Genomic DNA, 21,894 nt, shown 5'->3' on the forward strand with positions numbered 1-21,894 from the left:
TATGTGGTCCCCACCAGTGGTATCACAACCCTGCCACGGGAAACCATGTCAAGGTTTGTAAACTCTTTGGGAGACCCTTCCGAGTCACCCATGTTATCACTGTTGACTTCTCTCCCAAAGACCACTCAGTCTGAGCCCTGTGGGCAGCTTAGCGGGTCTCCTCTACTCGGAGTCCCCACCCTGTGAGTGGTGCCCTCTTCCATTCAAACTTGGATTTCCTTCCTATTGGGCAGATAGACAGCCATTCTTTTATTTATTTGCTTATTTATTTATTATTTTTTTAAAAATTATTTATTGATTTTAGAGAGAGAGGAAGGGAGATAGAGGGGGGGGGAGGGAGAGAAAGAAACATCGATCTGTTTCTGTATGTGCCCTGACCGAGGATTGAACCAGCAACCTTTGCATATCAAGATGATGCTCTAACCAACTGAGCTGTCTGGCCAGGGCCCCATTCTTTTTTATTTTATTTTTTACAGAGGATAGATAGAGACAGACAGACAGGAACGGAGAGAGATGAGAAGCATCAATCATTAGGGTTTTTTTTTTGTATTTTTCTGAAGCTGGAAATGGGGAGAGACAGTCAGACAGACTCCCGCATGCGCCCGACTGGGATCCACCTGGCACGCCCACCAGGGGGCAACACTCTGCCCACCAGGGGGCGATGCTCTGCCCCTCTGGGTCCTCGCTCTGTTGCAACCAGAGCCACTCTAGCGCCTGGGGCAGAGGCCAAGGAGCCATCCCCAGCGCCCAGGCCATCTTTGCTCGAATGGAGCCTCGTTGCGGGAGGAGAAGAGAGAGACAGAGAGGAAGGAGGGGGAGGGGTGGAGAAGCAGATGGGCGCCTCTCCTGTATGCCCTGGCCGGGAATTGAACCCGGGACTTCTGCACGCAAGGCCGACGCTCTATCACTGAGCCAACCAGCCAGGGCCAAGCCCCATTCTTTTATTGATCAGTGATGAAAATAGGGTGATGATTCTAATTGGCTCACCTCCCTGGGGAATGATGTGGCCAGACAAGACCCTGGGAAAGATGGCATTTAAGGCAGACAGAGGTTGGTGGCAGCTATAAAGAGAGGATGAACATGCCCAACTGTCTGACTGAAGGACAGATATTTGCCTCTTGTCACAAAAGGAATTGATGGATAAACATTTGCCTCTTTTTCACAAAGAATTTGAGGCAGGGAATGGATGTGGAAACACAAAGGCTATGTGGGTCCCAGCTCCATTAATTACTAGCTTATGTAACTTTGGGCAAATCGCGTCACCTTTTGAACCTCAGTTCTCATAAAATGGGACTGATGACACTGAGTCACACTTTTCTTAACTGCTGTCCAGGTGCAGTAAAGATTGAATTAGCATGAGTGTTCTGTAAACTCTAAGGCAGGATACTCATCTATGGATGCACTCTGGAATAACCTGGGGAACCGAAAAAAGATGCCGTAAGAGGTCCGGAGCGGGTCCAACACTCCCTGGGCATCTGTATTTTTTAATGTGCTTCTGGTGATTCTAACATGCAGCCAGCCTTGAGGACCACTTCCCTAGAGCTGTGCCATCCAATATAGTTGCCACTAGCCACATGCGGCTATTTAAACAGAAATTATTTAGAATTCAATAAAATTTAAAATTTGATTCCTCAGTTACATAAGCCACATTTCAAGTACTCGGGTAACTACATGTGGCCAGTGGCTGCTATGTTGGATAGTGGAGATATGATCGTGTCTACCATGACAGGGAATTCTGCTGCCTCTGGAAGTGTGGTCCGTGGCCCAGCAGCACCAACATCATGTAGAGCCTGTAAGAAATGCATCCTCTTAGGCCCATGCCCAACCTACCAAGGCAGAATCTGGATTTTAACAAACTTAAACAAAATCTCTAGGGACAGGATGACTACTTTAAATAGGGGCAAAGGAGGGTCAGGGTGCATCTCTAAAAGGAAAGGACATTTGAGTGGAACTGGCCTTCTGGACAGAGTTAACAGTGAGTAAATATATCATGAAAGTAGGTTGCAAATAAAAATACAGAATGTTGGCCCTGGCCAGTTGGCTCAGCGGTAGAGCGTCGGCCTGGCGTGCGGGGGACCCGGGTTCAATTCCCGGCCAGGGCACATAGGAGAAGCGCCCATTTGCTTCTCCACCCCCCCCCTCCTTCCTCTCTGTCTCTCTCTTCCCCTCCCGCAGCCAAGGTTCCATTGGAGCAGGGATGGCCCAGGCGCTGGGGATGGCTCCTTGGCCTCTGCCCCAGGCGCTGGAGTGGCTCTGGTCCTGGCAGAGCGACGCCCTGGAGGGGCAGAGCATCGCCCCCTGGTGGGCAGAGCGTTGCCCCTGGTGGGCGTACCGGGTGGATCCCGGTCGGGCGTATGCAGGAGTCTGTCTGACTGTCTCTCCCTGTTTCCAGCTTCAGAAAATTACAAAAAAAATAATACAGAATGTTCACTTAAATTTCAACTTCGACTGAACCAATACTTTCTAGTATATCCCAAATATCACACGGGACATACTTATACTGAACAAAGTATTTGTGGTTTACCTGGAATTTGAATGTAACTGGACATTTGTATTTTGTGGAGACCCTCTCTGAAAGAGGACCCAGAGGGGAGCCAAGCAGGCGAAGCACAAGGAGCAGAAGTGTGGCAGGTAGTCAGGCGGCAGCCCCCCCCATCCCCCCCCCCCCCCCCCCCCCCGCAAGTCCCCAGAGCAGGCCCAAATCTGGGGCTACACAATGGCAAGTTTTAAATAACAAAATGGTCGTTAAGAACTGTACTGACCTCTGCTGTTTCTTCCCTTTGATGAAGTCACTGGCTTTACCTTCCTGCAACCCTATGTTTTCTGGGAAGGGCTTCTTGGAAGATGAACAATTGTCCGGGCTATTAGCCTGGGTGGTGCTCAGCGAGACCGCGGGCCGCTGGTTGACCTGCCCAGCATAGCGTGCAGTATACATTGTTTGGTCTGAGCTTTTAAGTGCTCTTTCCCTGTTTGTTTGTTTAATTCCTGTGCTTTTGTATGTGATCCCCTATAAATCTCCCTCTCCTTAAGGACTATGTTTGACAACTTCATTTCCCCCCAACTGGAAACATTTCCCTTGCTAGGGGTCAAAAAGACTAATTACCCTAAATTGCCAGTCGGAGACACCCTCAGGCTCACTCACACAGGACCCAGAAGTACATGATCCCGGCCATATTAATAGAAGAATACAATGAGAGCAGGCCTGTGCCCAGAAGCAATGACATCCTCAAAGCCCAAATGTATTCCTATTGGAAAATAAACTCCTGACCCCTTCAACGGCAAATGTGTGGAACTCATAGTGGAAGAGGTCATGAAAGAGATTCTGTTCGGACACTTTAGTATACATATGAGTAAACTGAGGCCCTGGGAGGATCATGATTTGCCAAAGGTCCTAAAATTGATGATGGGGCTGGGACCCATGGTCAGGGCTCCTAACTCCCTGTCCAGTGCTTCTTTTACCCAAGTTGGGCTTGGTGTGGGGGGTGGGGATGGGGAGGGGTTGGGGGGGGCTGTGGGAAAGGCAGCAAAAGAGCAGCTGACTCTCATAAAGTGCTCTAACATTTACGAAGCACTTGCCTACATTATCTCATTCAAGGCAGGTACCATTTCTGTTTTGCAAGTGGCGGAGATGTATTTCAGAGAAGTTCAGTGACTTATCTAAGATCACACAGCTGTTAAGTGACAGAACCAGGATTCAAACCTAGATTCAGGCTCCTTGGTCTGTTTCCACCGTAACCTGGAAAAGGGGGACAAGGAGAGAGCAGCATTCTGGTCACCATTGTTTTCAGATCAAGGGCATGAAGATGTGAGAAGACTGCTTGCCTGGAGCCGTGTTGGGCACTTCACGTGCACAATCTCCTTCAATTGTCTCATTAAATTTATGAAGGGGGTATCAGCATCCACCTTACAGATGAGGAACTGAGGCTCTGGGAGGTTAACTGGCTACCCAGTAGGTTACAGAGTTAGGACTTAAATCCAAACCTGTCCAACCTCAGAGCCTCAACAGGTCCCCACTGGGTTTTTGTTGGTGAGAGGGTCACTGACAGTCTGCAGGGTGAAGGTGGGCGGGAGGGGGGCACAGAGAGCATGCAAGGAGAAGGGACCAGGAGGGCTTATGGGTGTAATTAATGAACCCTGGAGGGGGGGGGGGCTCATCATCTCTGTATGCAAATAGTGTCTCAGACGCATTAGTCAAATTCCCTCTTCTTTTTACAGCCTGTGGATTTGCTTGGGATCTGTTCTGAGGCTCAGCCTATGTTGTGGGTAGGTTCCACTCTTGGGACTTCAGCATTCTGCCCCCCCCCCCCGCCCCTGCTTCTCTGGCCACGCCTAACAGGGCTCCCTTCCTCCCAAACTACCCCCCTTCCAAAGACCACCAGCATTAGGCAGGAAACAGCTGGATTGCCTTGTTTTTAGGCGAGAACTTGTCCCATCTTGTTCTGCCTCCTTCTACCTACCTCCCAGCCTCCTAATTTTGTTTCCAAAATAACTGTGAATTTTTCCCCAACTGAGGTTTCTGATCTGGCTACTCGTGGGGAAATTCCTGCCAACCCTCCCTTATCTTTCCCAGTCAGCCATCCCAGGTTTTCTGTTGTGAGAGGCAGCATCACTGGCGATCCTTACTGTTTGCCCCAGTACTCAGTTCAGTCCTTAAACATAGTAGGTTCACAGTAAGTCTTTTTGCCCTGAACTGACAGCTCAAGGGAAGAAGAGGTGAAATTATTTCGAAGGGCTGTCATTGCATATATTTCCCTTGTTTAGACATCTTTTGAAACTTGAATTTCTCAAGCCCAGCATCTGGGACATTCCTCAGAAGCCTCCCCATTAGGAGAGTCACTGATGACCCTCGGTCCTCTGGGAATGCTGGGAGTCAGCACATCTGCTCCAGGGGCTCAGGGATCCCACATGGACAATGGAACCTGTGCCCACCGGCCAGCTGCCACATCCCTTTGCCTCACCCCCAGTGGGGGCCTGCGGTCCCCAAAATCCAAATAAAAATTTAAGTGCCAGCCCTGGCCAGTTGGCTCAGCGGTAGAGCGTCGGCCTAGCGTGCGGAGGACCCGGGTTCGATTCCCGGCCAGGGCACACAGGAGAAGCACCCATTTGCTTCTCCACCCCTCCGCCGCGCCTTCTTCTCTGTCTCTCTCTTCCCCTCCCGCAGCCAAGGCTCCATTGGAGCAAAGATGGCCCGGGCGCTGGGGATGGCTCTGTGGCCTCTGCCTCAGGCGCTAGAGTGGCTCTGGTCGCAACATGGCGACGCCCAGGATGGGCAGAGCATCGCCCCCTGGTGGGCAGAGCGTCGCCACATGGTGGGCGTGCCGGGTGGATCCCGGTGGGGCGCATGCAGGAGTCTGTCTAACTGTCTTTCCCTGTTTCCAGCTTCAGAAAAATGCAAAAAAAAAAAAAAAAAATAGATATATGGAGACATATTGTACTGTTTTTGTGAAATTTCTGTTCATCTGAAAATATCTCAAAATAAAATGTTAGATAAACAAAATATGCTTTGTGACCAGGTTGAGTAAGAGTGAGCAAGAGCATAAGAGGCAGTGCGGGACAGACGGAGTCCGGGAGTGGGGTTAGCCTCTTGCTTTCCCATTTAAGAGCAGTCATACTTTGAAGGGGTTACTTAACCTCTTCAAGTTCCAGTTTCTTCATTTGGAAAATAAGGGTGTTAATGTCTCCCTCCCTGGGATATCAGTTTAAATGAGATAATGCCTGGGCAGCATTTAGCACCATGTCTAAATTAGTAAGGGTAAAAAAAAATATGGAAGAGAGCAAAAAGAGACGCAGAAAGGACAAAGTCCTCCTGTATGGCTAGTAGTCGCCACCGTCGTGGCCACGCACATGCATGTTCCCACTGAACTCGGGAAGACAGTAAAGAAACAGTGGAGCCAAAAATTGGTGGGCCATTCCTTTATTCAAGACTCACGCCCTGGCTGGTTGGCTCAGCGGTAGAGCGTCGGCCTGGCGTGCGGGGGACCCGGGTTCGATTCCCAGCCAGGGCACACAGGAGAAGCGCCCATTTGCTCCTTCACCCCCCACTCCCCCCTCCTTCCTCTCTGTCTCTCTCTTCCCCTCCCGCAGCCAAGGCTCCATTGGAGCAAAGATGGCCGGGCACTGGGGATGGCTCCTTGGCCTCTGCCCCAGGTGCTGGAGTGGCTCTTGTCGCGGCAGAGCGACGCCCCGGAGGGGCAGAGCATCGCCCCCTGGTGGGCAGAGCGTCGCCCCTGGTGGGCGTGCCGGGTGGATCCCGGTCGGGCGCATGCGGGAGTCTGTCTGACTGTCTCTCCCCGTTTCCAGCTTCAGAAAAAAAAAAAAAAAAAAGACTCACACCAGCTGACGAGCAAACTCACAGGGAAAACATACAAGGAAAACACTTCCCTCTTCATTCAGAGTTCGCAGAGCTACTGACAGACACATTAGCTGGTTCCACAACCAGGAGAATCTTCTCCGGTTCCTCCTAGAATCAAAGGCCTCACCAGTCCCAAAGCCCCTCACCTCTGGTTCCCCATCTGCCAACATGGCTTCTTACTCTGCAAAACTGGCTTCTTCTCTCTTTTTCTTTCATCTTCTCTCCCTCTTTTTTTAAAACTTTTCTGGTGCAAAACCTCTCCTCCATCAAACATTAACAAGACAATGGCCCTTCTCAAGCAGGAAGGTAATCTGCAGTTTCACAGATCACATACTTTTGAGCAAACTCAGAAAATAGAAATTTTACAAACTCATTTGCCCAACACCTCCTTTAGCCAATCCCAATGATTTATCAGTTTCTGCCACGTAAGGGCCTGAACCCCACACCAGAGACCACATTGTCTATCATAACCAGCCCCTGGCTTCAACCTCAGTTGCCCATGTGATGAAATAGGCCAGGGCTGCTTCCCGTAGAATATTTTCTGATATTCCCAAACTGTCATTTTATAGGCCAACAGGATGGTGTTTACAGATTCTTCTTAGCTTGTAACCTCGGGGACATATTCATTCATTCAGTCAGTCAGTCAGTAAAACTTTATTGGGGCCTGACCTGTGGTGGCGCAGTGGATAGTCGACCTGGAAATGCTGAGGTCACTGGTTCGAAACCCTGGGCTTGCCTGGTCAAGGCACATACGGGAGTTGATGCTTCCTGCTCCTCCCTCCTTCTCTCTCTCTCTCTCCTTTCTAAAAAAAAAAAAAATGAATAAAAAAAAAACTTTATTGGAAAGAGTGGAGGGAACCATGAACCAAGCACTGTACTTGGCATGGAGATATAGCAGGGAATGGAACTTGGTCCTTGCCCTCCAGCTGCCTACATTCAAGGATCTAGTTCCCTACGGCCTTCTTTGGCTCTGTTCCTTGGCTCCATCCAGCCTTAGTCACTCCTCCAGAATGCAGAACTCCTTTACTGCAGCGTGCAGACAAGTCAGGCTCACGGCAGCCACAGAAAGCAGGGCACACGACAAGATGTTGGCAATGACTGGGCCCGATCATTCTTTAGCCACAGGGCTAATTGTTCAGCCTCAGGAGTTTGGGAGGAGCTAACAGTAGCCAGTAGGGCAAAGCTGAAACTTCCTTATCTGCAAATACTTTTAACTCCAGTTAGCTGCCCCACCACCCCCATTTCAGGCCCACTGTATTTTTTTAACCTAGTCTTTCTCTTCCTTCTCTGTCCGCCATCCCTATCAGCCTGAAATTTTTTTCCAAACAGTTTTCCTTTCACAAACGAACATGCTCTCTGCTCCCCCGCCCCTCTTCCTGCCCCACCCTCACCCTGTCTCTCAGACCAGCTCCACCGAGAGCTCGTGCTTTCTAGAACCATAGCTACCAATCAATCACAAAACCAGCCTCAGCAAACCTGCCCAGCCTCTCTGTGTGCCAATTTTTCCACTCAATTCGTTTTACAGAAAAACGAGTAATAACCCAAAACACAATTCAAATTGAAGGAGGAAGAATTTTATCTTTCAACTCTCATATTCACCATTATTTTAATAAACCTCTCATTTGTGAAAACTGCTTATATTGAATATTCTCAAAAAGAAATTATTTTGTTCCTTTTATTTTGTTCCTTTTAATATTACTTACTGAGAACTGCCTATATTTTAAAACCTATAGAGTCTTATATATTCATAAATAAGACCTACCCTATAACAAAACTAAAACTAAATACATTCTAAAGGAGAGATTCAGAAACTCTAAGATTGTGGGGTATGTGTGTGTGGTCAAGGAAAAAAGGGATATTTACCAATTATTTTCTGATTTTTTTTTATGTCATTAAAACTAAGTCTCCATGAAGCCTAAAAAAATAAAAACAAAAAAAATTTCATAAATTAAAATAAGAAGGCTCTGGAGTCAGATGCAATCCAGGTTTTATTCTCCTTTCCACTATGTACTTGCTTGTCGAATTGGTGTAAAAATTAAAAGAGATAATGGATATAAACTGATTATCATAGTACCTCAATAAATAGTAGCACAAGCTGTTAGCTGTGTGCCCTAAAATCTATTCTCCACTTTTTTTTTACTAACATACCCCTGATTTATCTGAGCCTATAGACTTCCTTGCAGCTCGGTGCAACCATGAGACTAATCCAATGAGCGCTGAACAGAAGCACTGCCTGGGGTTTCCGGGCAGTCTTCCTAAATAGAGGGACACTCTTCACCATCCTTCTGCTTGTTACTGGTCTAGACTCCCCACGTGATGGCCAGTGTCCCAGCTTAGCTGTTTTGGAGCATCTGGAGGGCCATGTCCTGGCGAAAGCATCGCAGAGAGCTAAATTAAAGACCTTGGGTCCTTGATGAGCAGGGAGCTGCCATTCCAGCTCTGGACTTCCTGAACATTTCTTTTCATAAAGTATAAATTATTTTTTCTCATATTTAAACCATTATTTTTCTGGTCTTAGTTTCTCAAAGTGAAGCTAATCCTAACTAATATACTATAATTATTATTGTCATCATTATTTTATTAACCCTGGCCCACAATCCTGTTCTTGTTCCCTCTTTAGGCCGTTAGGAACAGCCTGAATGTCATCAATAGCGCAAAGAATTTTGCCTTGGCTCTAGCTGCTGTTGCCAATCCATGCACGCATTTGCTGTGGGGGTGCCTTGTCCTCCTGGCTCCTGATGCATGCATGGCATCCCCACTGCTTTCCCTCCTTTGCCCCCCCCCACCTCTTTCTATATTCCTGATTCCAGGTCTTTTCCCACTTTCCATGGCTCTTCTTTCAGAATTCTCATCCAAGTGGGTGGAACTGAGCCACCCTGACAGTGGAGGATTTGCACTTGACTAGACAGAAAGGAGGGAGGCCCTAGCTGGTTGGCTCAGCGGTGGAGCGTCGGCTTGGCGTGCGGGGGGACCCGGGTTCGATTCCCAGCCAGGGCACAGGGGAGGGGCGCTCATTTGCTTCTCTACCCTCCTCCCCTCCTTCCTCTCTGTCTCTCTCTTCCCCTCCCGCAGCCAAGGCTCCATTGGAGCAGAGATGGCCTGGGCGCTGGGGATGGGGATGGCTCCTTGGCCTCTGCCCCAGGTGCTGGAGTGGCTCTGGTCGCCCGGAGGGGCAGAGCATCGCCCCCTGGTGGGCAGAGCGTAGCCCCTGGTGGGCAGAGCGTCGCCCCATGGTGGGCGTGCCGGGTGGATCCCGGTCGGGCGCATGCGGGAGTCTGTCTGACTGTCTCTCCCCGTTTCCAGATTCAGAAAAAAAAAAAAAAAAAAGGAGGGAAGTATTCCAGGTGGGAGAAAACACAGCAAATGGGAAAGCAGATGGACATAATTTAGGAACAAGAAGGGAAGTGACTGAGGGTTCCTGCTGAGTGTGGTAGGGATGGGGAAACGGTGGCCCGACCCAATTACATGAGGGTCTTCAAGGCCCAGTAGAGAAGTTTGGACTTGATTCCAGAGGAAATAAAAAGTCATTAAAAGTTACTGAGCAGGATAGTGACACAAGGCAAATGGTGTTTGCAAAAGGAATTAATCTGGCTGAAGTGTGCAAAACAGACTGAAGGCAGGAAGAGCCCGGAGACAGGGAGACCAGGATAAATCTTCCACCCAGTAAGCAGATGGTCAAACATTGTCAACAGACTTTGAAAGGGGCCATATGAAACAGCAAAATTAAAGTGTAGCATAGTGATTTCACTTGAACAAAATAAAAAGCCTTAAACAAAGTCTTTCCCCAGAACTTCTCACACAGAGAAAGTAGTAAGCTTCCAAAATGCAGAAACTGGTTCAACCCTTCTGAAAAACAACTTGGCACTATGGATCAAGAGCCTTAAGAACGTTCACACCCTTTGACCCAGTAATTCAACTTCTGGGAATGCTAGGGAAATGATCCAAACCAGAGAAAGAAAATAACCCAAAAACCAAAAAACAAAAAACATGGAGATCTTAATCACAGTACACTTGATAATACCAAATAATTAGAAACAATCTAAATGCTTTGCAGTCCGGGTTGGTTAAGCAAATGACAGCTCTCATTCAAATGTTACCCAGCCATTAACTCCCAGGGATAAGACCAGGCAGGTGACATGGGAAATGCCCTGGCGTAATTAGAGGAAAGCAGGCCTCAAAATACAGCCAGTGTAGAGCGTTGGCCTAGCGTGCGGAGGGCCCGGGGTTCGATTCCCGGCCAGGGCACACAGGAGAAGCGCCCATTTGCTTCTCCACCCCTCCGCCGCGCTTTCCTCTCTATCTCTTCCCCTCCCGCAGCCAAGGCTCCATTGGAGCAGAGATGGCCCGGGCGCTGGGCATGGCTCTGTGGCCTCTGCCTCAGGCGCTAGAGTGGCTCTGGTCGCAACATGGCGACGCCCAGGATGGGCAGAGCATCGCCCCCTGGGGGGCAGAGCGTCGCCCCTGGTGGGCGGGCCGGGTGGATCCCGGTCGGGCGCATGCGGGAGTCTGTCTGACTGTCTCTCCCTGTTTCCAGCTTCAGAAAAATGAAAAAAAAAAAAAAAAAAAAAATACAGCCAGTGTATATCACACAACAAACACCCCACGTATAGACTAAACCAGACTGAAAAGTACTATTCTAAATTCTGCCCAGTTTTATTAAGGTCGAGGGATAATAGACTTTGCTTCTTTTCTCTTAAAAAAATTTTTTTTTCTCCAATATGCTCTTGTTACATTGATTTTTTTTTTTTTTTTCATTTTTCTGAAGCTGGAAACAGGGAGAGACAGTCAGACAGACTCCCGCATGCGCCCGACCGGGATCCACCCGGCCCGCCCACCAGGGGCGACGCTCTGCCCCCCAGGGGGCGATGCTCTGCCCATCCTGGGCGTCGCCATATTGCGACCAGAGCCACTCTAGCGCCTGAGGCAGAGGCCACAGAGCCATGCCCAGCGCCCGGGCCATCTCTGCTCCAATGGAGCCTTGGCTGCGGGAGGGGAAGAGAGAGACAGAGAGGAAAGCGCGGCGGAGGGGTGGAGAAGCAAATGGGCGCTTCTCCTGTGTGCCCTGGCCAGGAATCGAACCCGGGTCCTCCGCACGCTAGGCCGACGCTCTACCGCTGAGCCAACCGGCCAGGGCCTACATTGATATTTTTTAACATAGAGAATGTCAAAGAGAAGTCTTACTCTTTATTCTATTCATCTGAGTTGTTTTGCTTTATGATAATGTATAAAGTACAAAGGGCTTGTATGTTTTTTTACATAAATGATTTTTCAAAGACAAAAGTATATTAATATAGGGAAACCATGCGACTGCTCTCGTCTTCATAGGCACAGTTGGTTATGTTCATCTTCTATGATGTGTTAAAAAAAAGAAAGTTATACGTTTTGGAGTGTAGGGGGTCTGAGTTTACTTATTTTATTTATTAATTTTAAAATTGCAATTATAGTTGATATTTAATATTTTATTAGGTTCACATGTACAGCACAGTGTTTAGACATTTCTGTAAAACTTACGAGGTATGCCTACCCAAAAGTCTAGCACCCACCGGCCACCATACATAGTTATTACAATATTATTCACGATATTTCCTGCGTTGTATTTTACATTCCGTGGGGTGGGGCTGAGTTTAAATCCCACTTTAGCTGGATGACCATGGCTAGCTCATCTGTGAAGCCAGGGGCAATGCCTTCCTCGCGTAATTATTGGGGGAACCATGTGAGAGAATGTAAGGAAATACCTTAGTGCAGGGCTCTGCAGTTAGGAGACATACAGTAGATATCGACAGCTATGGTTTTCTCCTTCCTGTTTTCTGCCTCTTGCAGGTGGGGAGCTGTGTGTTTCTGGGATGATTGGCTGAGCAGGGAGACAAAAACCCTGACAGCGTCCTCAGTCTCAGCCATCTCACATCCCTGGGCTGCAGCCACCCGAAGTCTTCCCCACTCTGACCCCACCGGGCCGTTCTGCTCCGCCCTCTGCCTTAGCTATGCTTTCCCCTCTGCCCAGACCACGCTTGAAGTGTCTGATGAACTGATTGTACAAGACAGAGTTTATTTTCAGAAGGCAGTCTTATTTTTCATATAATCAACTGGCATGTATTTAAGAATGGTTTTATGTTTCGACACTTAGGTTGGAATGTAAAGTGGCCTTTGTTTGCATAAATCATTCTGTTACGTCTCCCTTGACCCCAGTTTTTTATGCAAGTCCCAGTTTACAACCCTGCTCAAAGCTGCGCAAGTCCCTTTGAAGGAGGTTATATGATTTTAAAGGGTCACTGAAATTAGGAGAGAAAGAGACAGGGAAGAAGACAAGGATGGCTAGGAGACCACCTAAGGCAAAGCAAATTCATGTAAAAAAATTATTTTGAGGGAGGAGCTACTGTACATCATACACTAATTTCTCCAACATCCTGCTTAAGAAAACTTTCTTTTTTTTTTTTTTAATAAATTTTTATTAATGTTAATGGGATGACATTATTAATTCAGGGTACATATATTCAAAGAAAACATGTCTAGGTTATCTTCTCATTAAATTATGTTGCATACCCCTCGCCCAGAGTCAGATTGTCCTCTGTCACCCTCTATCTAGTTTTCTCTGTGCCCCTCCCCCTCCCCCTAAATCTCTCCCTCCCTCCCTCCTGCGTCCTCCCTCCCCCCACCCCTGGTAACCACCACACTCTTGTCCATGTCTCTTAGTCTCGTTTTTATGTTCCACCAATGTATGGAATCATGTAGTTCTTGTTTTTTTCTGATTTACTTATTTCACTCCGTATAATGAAGAAAACTTTCATACTCAGCCATATTTTCCAAATTTCTCAAGGACTATTTAAGTGGGAACATATTCAAAACCATTCAATAAACATCATTGCTCTGCATGGTCAAATAACTCTGCGGTCTGTTAGGGAACGCTGCTCATTGACTCTAGGATGACTGTCCCTAGCACATGGGGCACTGACTCTCTGAGAGGGAGGAAGAAGCTTCCTCCCCCCCCCCCCCAACCCCGATTCTGGTCTTGAACCAAGGATGTGAAGGATGTGACCAGTCTGGGAATAAAAGCACTGTATATGACCTTTGGACCACAGATTCTGCTCCTCCGAGATGAGGGAAGCCAACAGGGCTGGTCACATGAGAGGAAAAAGCTGGGCTGGGGCCCCCCTTCCCTCGCTGCTGCCTGTAACCCCTTTTGCCTGGGCACTTGCTCATTAGCTCACCCAGTTTTATTTTCTGGTCAGCGTGATGCTGTGCTGTGAGCTGACCTGGAACAAAGGCAGGAATCCCGTCTTGGGTGCTGCTGAACTCCCAGCATCAGCCACCTACTGGATGTTAACTGACCTTCTGAAGAACACCTGAGCAGCAACACTGCTTCCCATTCACTCCACCCTGGGGCCCTCTTCCCGTGTTCTAGCTCCCACTGACAGATGAATGCTGTGGCTACTCACTGCTATGTTTCCAACCATCTCCTCCTCTCCTCCCCTCCTCTCCCCTCTTTTCTCCTTTTCTTTTCTTTTTTTTAAGTGAAAGGAGGGGAAATAGAGAGACAGACTCCTGCAGGTGCCCCGACCAAGATCCACCTGGCAACCCCTGTATGAGGATGATGCTCTGCCCATCTGGGGCCCAAGCTCAGAACCAAGCTATTTTTTGCACCTGAGGTGGAGGCTTCACAAAGCCATGCTCAGCACCTGGGGTCAACATGCTCAAATCAATTGAGCCATGGCTGTAGTGGGAGAAGAGAGAGAGAAAGAAGGGGGAGGAGGAAGGATGGTGAAGCAGGTGGTCACATCTCCTGTGTGCCCTAATTGGGAATCGAACCTGGGACTTTCACACACTGAGTCAATGCTCTACCACTGAGCCAACTGGCCAGGGCTCCAGCCATTTTTTCTTGTGACTGATTTTTAAAAGAATTATGATTTTATAAGAAAAAACTAGAGCTTTATTTGTTTGTTTTTAGAACATTACACTGGGGAACAAAATTTTTGTTGCATCTACAAAAACACTTGTTCTTACCTAATTCAAGTGTGCTGATCTCAAATCTGACATTAGTTTTTCTCTGTAAGCTATAGTTTTTTTTGCAATTCAAGATTTTAGGTTTTCATTATATTATAAAATTTTCAACATTTAGTTTAACACAATGAAGTAGAATGCTTTCTTGGGCATCATCTTTGTAAAAATATAATAATTTATATAATGCAGTAAGTACACTAATACACTAAAAGATATGATTGCATCAGAATTTGTCTACAGTTTCAAAATAGAACATATTAAAACTTATTTTAATCATAAAATTTGCGCAAAACTTATTTAAATTCTATTCAGGCAAAAATTTGCGTTTGTAGCTCTTGCGTTTGTGTACTTGTTGAGGACAATCTCGTTTGATGCTCCAGTAGTAGTCTGTTCATCACTAACAGCTCCAAGATTTTTGGGAAGCTTATCAAGGTGACTGTTCAGGAAGTGAATCTTAACGCTCGTGTTACATCCAATGACGTGGAAAGCCAACAGCATCCTTTGAACCAGAAGTTCATAGTTTTCTGCTTTTTTGTTGCCAAGGAAGTGCTTTGTAACTGCCACAAAAGACTGCCATGCTGCTTTCTCCTCCTTATTCATCTTCCTGGCAAATTCTTCGTCACATATGAGGGTTCGAATTTGTGGTCCATCGAATACACCTGCTTTTATCTTCTCAAAAGACGAGGCAGGAAAAGCAGAAGTAATATGTTGAAAGCATTCACTTTTTCTATTCAAAGCCTGAACAAACTGCTTCATTAAGCCAAGTTTGATGTGAAGTGGAGGAAAAATGATCCTGTCTCGATTAACTACAGGTTCATTCACAATATTTTGCATCCCTACTTCCAGAGCTTCACGTTTCAGCCACTCCTTCTGTGTCCAGTGTTTTTCCTGAGCTCGGCTGTCCCATAAACACAGAAAGCAAAGATACTTCGTGAAACCTCTCTGTTGTCCTAGCAGGAAATTTACCATTTTAAGATCCACACAAATGATCCAGTTATGCTCCTCATACTTCAGAAAGTCGAGGATAGTTTTTATGTCATTCTTACTAAGTCATTCAATTTGTGTTGGCTAAACTGCTGAGGGGTTAATGACTGCTTGGCATCAGAAGAAGACCCTTCAGATTCTACAACCATTTCCTCATGCATCTTATCAAAATACACTTGATTACCATGTTCACTTTCTTCATCCTTAGAAGAAATAAAACCATTAAAAACTGGAATTGGGAGTGTCTCAGAGTGTGGGATAGGTTGTATTGCTGAAGGAATATTAGGATATGCAATCATATGCCATTTTTTCTTGCCGATGCCCTTTGTATGGATCAGACAGAAATAACAGTCACTGCTGTGGTCCTTAGATTCACACCAAACCATGGGGATACCAAAAGGCATTCCTTTGTGTTTTCCTTTTGTCCAGTTACAAAGCATTTCCTCACAATTATGACACACAATATGAGGAACCCAATTCTTGTCTTGATCGTCAAGGGGAACTTGAAAATAGGCAATATATGCACGTCAGAAATGATGAAATATTGTGCCTTTGATGTTGAAATGTGTAACAGCCACATATATAACAGAAGGTGTCAGGACTATTCTTATATTGACGCCTACTCGAAGAAGCCATGATTCAATCTTAAAACAAAATAAGAGGCTATTTTTATCAGATAATAATTTTTTACATTTAAAAACAACTACAATTATGTAAAAGTGATGTTTGTAAAACATTAATTGCCTTGTGGTTATGTTCAATCCAAGAGTCATTGCCCTTTAACTCCAATTTAAAAACCAATGCATGCCATTAACTGTAACAAAAAGAAATTAAAATTGTATAAAAACTAGAGCATGCACCAAAAAAGAGACTTCAGATTTGGAATCAGCGATGCAGAAATACATGTATAGAAAGAGTTCTAAAACCTCATGCAACAGAAAATGAAAAAAAAAAATTGTTCCCCATTTAAATGCAAACAAGAAATCTGATGATGTAACCACGTGGAGCAGAACTACCAAGTGAACTGGAACCCCTGTGCTGAACTGTGTGTGGTAAGAGGAAAAAAGTCTATGTTCTTGAAACAAAAAGAGAAATGAAAGAACAGAGAATGGGTGGGAGTACTCCCAGCAGGTATTATTTTATTATCCCCATTTGACAAAGAAAGAAGGGGAGAGAAGCAGAGAGAGACTGAGAAAGAAATTTGAGTTCTGGTGTGTGGCCCTGGCTCATGGCTTTGTAACCTGAGTCTCAGTGTTTCTATCTATAAAATGAGAGGTTGGACTGGACCAGTTCTCAGTCTCTGAGTAGTACATCACAGTCACATGCAGGGGGCTGTTAATCATGCGGATCCCTGAGCCCACCCACAAAGACTTTGGCTCTGGTCTGGGGCCCTGAGAACCTTCATGTTTAACAAGGCCTGCTGCAGTTGTCACAGAGGTCACTTTGGGACTACAGGACCTTATGGCCTCAGATAGGCCGTGGCTCTGACTCTTCCTCAAGGACAAGTCAATACTGGAGGTGAACCAGTACAGGTATTCCTTATCTCTGGGGATAGTCAACCACTTTGGGGCATGCTTTAGCTGTGGTTCAGATGGGGATGACTCATTAATAAGTGCTAGAGGCAAAGAGAATGGAACATTAGCATCTTAAAAACTAGCAGACTCTTTCAGGATAACCCTGGCCTTCCGCTGTTAGAACTTGTTAAATGGGATCGGGATTAACACAGACAGATGGTGCCTTACAGTATCTCCCATCAGGAGTTAATTTGTATATTTTCTAAGCACTTTCCCCTAGTGATCTCATTTGAAGGCATAAACTATCACCCTCATTTCACAGATGGGGAAACTGAGACCCAGAGGCTTCTTGCCAGATTATACACTGCTCTTAATTGGGAGACACAGAGAAAGGGCTTAGCTCTCCTGATTCCTAGTGTAATGGTTTTCCCTGCATACCATGGTGCGATAACTGTGTATTTATTAAACTAAAGGACTGAAGAGTTGTTAACAGTACATTTATTTATTTATTTATTCATTTTAGAGAGGCGAGGGAAGAGAGAAAGAAGGACAGGGGGAGGAACAGGAAGCATCAACTGCCATGTGTGTCTTGACCAGGCAAGCCCAGGGTCTCAAACAGGTGACCTCAGCATTCCAAGTGATGCTTTATCCACTGCGCCACCACAGGTCAGGCAACAGTACATTTCTAAAACTTTTTACTTATAATAATAACAAAGTTCCAGTGTGAACTGAGATGTCTACTCTGATAAGATTAATGATAAAAATTCTAAGAAGCCCTGAGGGTACAGTTCATGCAATCCAGTCTCGTGGTAACGGGCTTACATGTATATAATAAAGATTTGCATAGATGTGCTTTGGATAAAATATTGAAAGGGGCCTGACCTGTGGTGGCGCAGTAGATAAAGCATCGACCTAGAACGCTGAGGTGGCCGGTTCAAAACCCTGGGCTTGCCCGGTCAAGGCACATATGGGAGTTGATGCTTCCTGCTCCTTCCCCCTTCTCTCTCTCTCTCTTCCTCTCTCTATCTCTGTCTCTCTCTCTCTCTTCTCTCTAAAATGAATGAAGTCATTAAGAAAATTTAAATATATTAAAAGGGATATACAAAATGGTAATAGTGACTATGAGTAGTAGAATTATAGGTGGTTTTTACTTTCTTCTTTATACTTTTTATACAGTAATATCTTGGTTTTCGTTGATAATTCGTCTGAAAACAATCGGCAAAATCCAAAACCAACGAAAACCGAGGCAATTATTTCCATATGAATCCATGTAAATTCAATTAATTCATTCTAGACACTCCAAAATACATACCAAAAACACATTTTATAGAGAATAAATGTAGTTTAATACTAAAAATAATAAGAAATTAATATAAAATGAATATAAAAGACTAATGTAAAGAATAAATGGACATTTAACATGGCATTTACATTTCTGAAGACTCTTCTTGGCGTATGGAAGATGGCGAGGAGGGGAGAGAGAGGTGCAGATATTATTGTTTGGAAGGGGAATTCCCCCTTCATAAGGACCTTAGGTATCAAGGCACTATCTGGGGTCACCTCCCTTCTTTGTCTTTTGGCACTGGGACCAGCTTCAGAGTCAGTGGACCCATGTCGCACAAGAAAGCTCAAAGAGGTCTGTTTCTGCCACCTCTTTAAGATCTGCCTAAAATGAGGCAAGACATTAACATTAAACAAGTTGCAACTGGGAGATTTTTCTCCACAAACCCCTGTACCTTACTCCACATGGAGAAGATGTCCTTAATCTCTGAAGAAGGCACATTCTCTTCTGTCTCTTCCTCCTCATCTGAAGCAACTGCTTCCTCTGCCGTCTGCTGCACTTCTAGGTGTAGATCTTGCAGCTCTTCAGTGGTGAGTTCTTCACTGTGGTCATCCACCGACTCTTCCACATCCTCACCACTCACCTCCAGACCCATGGACTTCCCCAAAGCAACAATGGACTGCACCACATGTGTAGAGCCATCAGGGGAAAATCTCTCTCATGCACACACCCTGGCCTTAATTTCTCCCAGGCAGAGTTCATCATCCTGGATGTCACTCCCTGCCAAGCCTTATCTATGAGGCTAATGCAGTTGAGAATGTTGAAATGTTTTTTCCGGAACTCTCTTAAGGACAATTCTGTATCTGATGTTACCTCAAAGCACCTTTGAAAGATTGTTTTTCTGTACAGTCTCTTGAAATTTGAAATGATATTCTGGTCCATGGGCTGGGTGAGTGGTGTGGTATTAGGGGGCAAGAACTTCACTGTGATAAAACTGAACGCCTTGAACAATGTGTCTTCCAAACCTGCAGGATGTGCAGGGGCATTGTCCATGACCAGGAGGCACTTGAGGGGCAACTGATTATCCTGGAGGTATTTTTTCACACTCGGGCCAAACACTTCATTCATCCACTCAATGAAAATTGGCCTCGTGACCCATGCTTTCTTATTTGCCCTCCACATTATACACAACTTACTGTACTTTTAATCACATTGTTTCTACTAAACACTCTAGGAGTTTCTGAATAGGTACACCAGTAAGGGCTTCACTTGACAATCACCACTAGCATTTCCATACAACAAAAGAGTTAACCTACGTATCTGTCATAGGCTTATGTCCCTGATAGTGCCTTTTCCTCCTGTGTAATGAATGTCCTCTTTGGCATTTTCTTCGAAAAGAGGCCAGTTTCATCACAGTTGAAGACTTGTTGGGGGATGAATCCTTCAGCCTCTACATAATCATTGAATTCAGACATAAATTTTTCAGCCCTAGGCTTGTCCGAACTCACAACCTTCACCGTGCCTAGAAACACTGTGTATGCCAGTGTGCCTCTTGAATTTTTCAAACCAGCCTCTGCTGGCCTTAAAATGACCAAATACACTAGCACTCGTCCCAGGCATTTTCTTTTTTTTTTTTTTTTTTTGTATTTTTCTGAAGCTGGAAACGGGGAGAGACAGTCAGACAGACTCCCGCATGCGCCCGACCGGGATCCACCCGGCCCGCCCACCAGGGGCTACGCTCTGCCCACCAGGGAGCGATGCTCTGCCCCTCCCGGGCGTCGCTCTGCCGTGACCAGAGCCACTCTAGCGCCTGGAGCAGAGGCCAAGGAGCCATCCCCAGCGCCCGGGCCATCCTTGCTCCAATGGAGCCTTGGCTGTGGGCAAGGAAGAGAGAGACAGAGAGGAAGGAAGGGGGGGGGGGGTGGAGAAGCAAATGGGCGCTTCTCCTATGTGCCCTGGCCAGGAATCGAACCCGGGTCCCCCGCACGCCAGGCCGACGCTCTACCGCTGAGCCAACCGGCCAGGGCCCCCAGGCATTTTCTTAATATGACTAGCATACAACAGCCTGGCCTTTTCACATATGATGGCCACTGAAACAGAATCGCCACCTAACTGTTTTTGATCGATTCAAATTAATACTGTTTGACATCTTCAATTGTTTGTGATCTCTGTTTCATTAGCACATTCACACCTTTCACTACATTAGCCTCCTTTACTGCTTCCTTTTTCACCACAGTGGAACTTATCATGGATGGCAACTTCCCATATATGCGGCCAATTTCAGCAATCTTGAAGCCGCTCTTGTACAGTATTTTTCAATGATCTTCTTCTTCAACTCGATTGTGTTCCTGGCCTCTTCTTTGAAGGGCTGCTGGCTCTGGAAACTTTCTTTGGTCCTATGATGGAGCTAAAAGGAAAGGGTTAACTTATTAGCAAGGGAAACACTTAACAGGGACAATGAGATTTGAGCACATGTGATTTTATCTTACGTGCATTACATACATTTTGAATCTGAAAAACGCAAAATGAACAAATTACATCAAATATTGTATACACAGTAATCACATATAGTTGTAGTATTAGCACTCACAATCAATAAAAAAAAAAGCATGAAAACACTGGAAAGCAATGGAATTGTTTGGCTAGACGTGCGAGGTGATGCTCACACAACGAGAAACAACGCCACACTGAGCAGGAGAATGCGTGGGTCGCCCTTTGTTTTCGTAAAATCAGCAGCGAAGTCATCTGGGCACGCTGACAAAATCCGAGGCAACTGACAAAAACCGAGACAAATTTTTCACAGAAAAAATCAACGAAAACCGAAACTGACAATAACTAAGGTCAACGAAAACCGAGGCATCACTGTATATTGATTATATTCATGATCTTTTCCATGGAGTCATTTTTCCTATTTTAATCAGAAAAATATACACACATCTCTGTGTTTATAGATACTTTAGAGTTTCTAAGATGTTTTTACATATTTGTCATTGAATTTTATCACCACTTTGTAAGAAGTACTCTCAACAAGTATTACTTGACAAAAGAAGTGACTTCTAGCCTGACCTGTGGTGGCGCAGTGGATAAAGTGTCGACCTGGAAATGCTGAGGTCGCCGGTTCGAAACCCTGGGCTTCTCACACTCACACTGGGCTTGCCTGGTCAAGGCACATATGGGAGTTGATGCTTCTGGCTCCTCCCCCCTTGTCTCTCTCTGTCTCTCTCTCCTCTCTCTCCTTCTCTGTCTCTCTCTCCCCTTTAAAAAAAATGAATAAATTAAAAAAAAAAAGTGACTTCCCTGTTGTCACCGCACACGGACACTACGTGTCTGTAGGAGGTGGATGGGGATACAAACCCAGACCTCCCAGCTGCTTTGGACATTTCTTCCTCCTCAGATCCCTGTGTCTGTTGGAGTTAGTGAGCTCTGAAGCACTCTGGCTTCTCACACTCACACTCAGGCCTAACTCACGCCCCTTCCACTGCCTCATACAAGGAACCCACGGTGGTGGTGTTGGGAGGGGATGTCTTCCCACTACACAGTGCTGGGAGGAGCCTGAGGTCCTCAGAGGGCAGATGTCCTCCTGTCAGCGGGTTGGATTATTTCCGTCAATGTGGGCCCTGTTTGGACAGAAGCATGGGAGCCCTGCTGCAGGGCACCAGGTGAGTGCCAGGAGGGATAGAGGCAGGTTTCCCTGGCAGCACCAGCAAGGTTGAGCCACTCTTGTTGTTGGAAGGTGATCCAGGTGTGGCCCACTGCTTGGTTGGATG

General features: G+C 46.1%; 1 non-coding gene across 1 annotated transcript; it reads right to left on the reverse strand.

Moving 5' to 3' along the window:
• Positions 1-851: 851 nt before the first annotated feature.
• On the reverse strand, positions 852-927 carry TRNAA-UGC (transfer RNA alanine (anticodon UGC)). The gene has a single exon. It is a non-coding gene; the product is annotated as a tRNA-Ala (tRNA).
• Between the last annotated feature and the right edge of the window lie 20,967 nt (positions 928-21,894).

The sequence above is a fragment of the Saccopteryx bilineata genome, chromosome 7 (genome assembly GCF_036850765.1).
Source record: "Saccopteryx bilineata isolate mSacBil1 chromosome 7, mSacBil1_pri_phased_curated, whole genome shotgun sequence".
Classification (NCBI taxonomy): domain Eukaryota; kingdom Metazoa; phylum Chordata; class Mammalia; order Chiroptera; family Emballonuridae; genus Saccopteryx; species Saccopteryx bilineata.